We start from the raw sequence: 2,508 nt of genomic DNA, 5'->3' as shown, positions 1-2,508 counted from the left end.
CTAGGTACTTCTCCACTAATCTTAGAACAAATATCTGATCTACACACCCTTTTCCCTTCCTAAATCCACCTTGTTCTTCTCCAACTAGCTCCTCTGTCATATGCCTAACCCTATTAATGAGTATTCTACCATATATTTTACCAGTCACACTAAGAAGGCAAATACCCCTATGGTTACCACATACTTCTGTCTCCCCTTTTCCTTTGTATAAAAGAACAATTATACTTGATTTCCAGTCCTCTGGAACCCTTCCCTCTTCCCAAGCCAATCTACACAACTTCCATATCCACTCCACAACAATCTCACCCCCATACCTCAGCATTTCACCACACACTCCATCAATTCCTGGGGCCTTTCCCAACTTGATCTTTTTCATTGCTTCCACTACTTCCGCCCTACTTATCTCTTCCTCCCTCCTCTCATCTCTTCTCCCAGCCATTCCCCAACCACTTATACTCGCATTGCTCTCACTCTATATTCAACAAATCCTCAAAGTGCTCCTTCCATCTCAGTTTCTCTCTCTTCTCCACCAACAATCTATTATTCCTATCTTTCACTCCCCTACTATTTCCCCTTTCACACTGCCTTACTTTCCTTACCTCCTTCCAAAACAATTTCTTACTCTCCCTCCATTTCACACTCAGATTCCTCCCAAACTCTTCATCTACTTTCTTCTTACTCTCCTTCACCAGTCTCATCACCTCCCTTCTCCTGCTCACATATACCTCTCTCTTCTCCCTCTCATCTTCTCTCCTACCTCTACTCGCTAAATATTCACTATATGCCTTCTTCTTTTATTCCACAGCTCGTTTCACCTCATCATTCCACCAAGCTGTCCCTTGCACACCCTTGCATCTCCTCCTCACTCCACAAACCACCTCACACGCTGCGCCTATCTCTTCCGTGAATATCTTACATAAGTCTTCCATCCCTTCCATCTGCTCTAGCTCATACCTTCCCAATCTTTCTTCCACTATACTCTTATACTCAGCCATTTTCTCACTATCTTGCAAATCTCCATTCTTCTCACAGGAGCTGTTTCCTCCTGTCTTCCCCATCGTCTCCTTAACCATTTTCTTTGCAGCTTTATCTTGGCCATCACTAAGTGATGGAACGAGACTCCATTCCCCCACCCTCTCCACACTCTTGCATCCAACACTTGTCTTCTCATTCACTCATCCACACACACGTAGTCTATCATTGCCTTTCGTTCAACAAGTTCACCATCCATCCTCCTCATTACTCTCCATGTATACCGGTGGATCATCTTATGCCGAAAGTAGGTGTTGGCTATTGCCAACACCTTACAAGCACAGATGTCCACCAAAGCACTACCATTCCCATCTACTTCAGCTGGCACACTCCACTGACCATCCACTCCATCCACTCGTACATTCCCAACTTTGACATTCATGTCTCCAATCAAAAGCATTCTCTCGCTCCTCTCAAATTTGTCCATACATGCTTCTACTCTCGCCCAAAAGTCATCTTTCACTCTTGCCACTCGGGCCTCTGTCGGAGCATACACACATACAATCGCCCACGCTTATATACCTACTTTCATCCTCACCCATACAATCCTTGCACCCACTGTTCCATACTCTCTTATATTCTCCTTCCACTTCTTGCTTATCATCAGACATACTCCCTCTCTTGCCCTCTCATTTTCATTAACTCCCGCACATATACCTAAACCATATTCCCATTCTCTCACCCTTTCACCTTCCCATTTAGTTTCAGTCAATCCTCATACATCCAATTTTCCATCATCAAGCACCTGAACAATCTCTCTCTTTCACTTCATCATTCACTCCTCTCACATTCCATGTTCCCACCCTCAGAATGTCCTTTGTCCGTTCCTTAGTCGTCAACGTATGGTCCGTCCTGGTCCGAGGCGCTTTATTATATATATATATAAATATATATATATATATATATATATATATATATATATATATATATATATATATATATATATATATATATATATATATATCTTTTTGCCAGACGCCATAATCCCTAAGGGGTGTCCGTTGGTCTTTGAGTTAGTTTTTTTACGGGGAGAGGCAGTAACCCTCTGCCAACCCACTTTCTGACACGTGGGGAACACGTATAGGCTTGTTATGTGGTTACCACCCAGCGTTGTAAATGATTTCGTGGCTTACAGGAAATCATTAGGCTTGTCACTCAACGTAAAGTCACCTGAAATGGAAAGAGAAGTAATAAAATGTGACAGGAATGACTGGAGAAATAGGAAGAGAAAAGGGCAGACAAAAAAAAGAGTGATAATAGTGAAGGCGGAAGTATGCAGCACAACATCAAGTGAGTGGATGATGGTGAGAAAAAGGAAGAGAGGGGACAGACAAAAAAAAAAAAGAGTGAACTATAGGTGAAGGAAGTAGGCAGCACTACATAATGTGAGTGGATCATGGTCGCCTCCACCTATCACCAATATATAAATATATAAATATATATATATATATATATATATATATATATATATATATA

Source organism: Coenobita brevimanus, chromosome 86, assembly GCF_032717465.1.
Source record: "Coenobita brevimanus isolate Jiangsu-jjx chromosome 86, ASM3271746v2, whole genome shotgun sequence".
NCBI classification, from domain to species: domain Eukaryota; kingdom Metazoa; phylum Arthropoda; class Malacostraca; order Decapoda; family Coenobitidae; genus Coenobita; species Coenobita brevimanus.
This window is presented reverse-complemented; position numbering follows the sequence as displayed.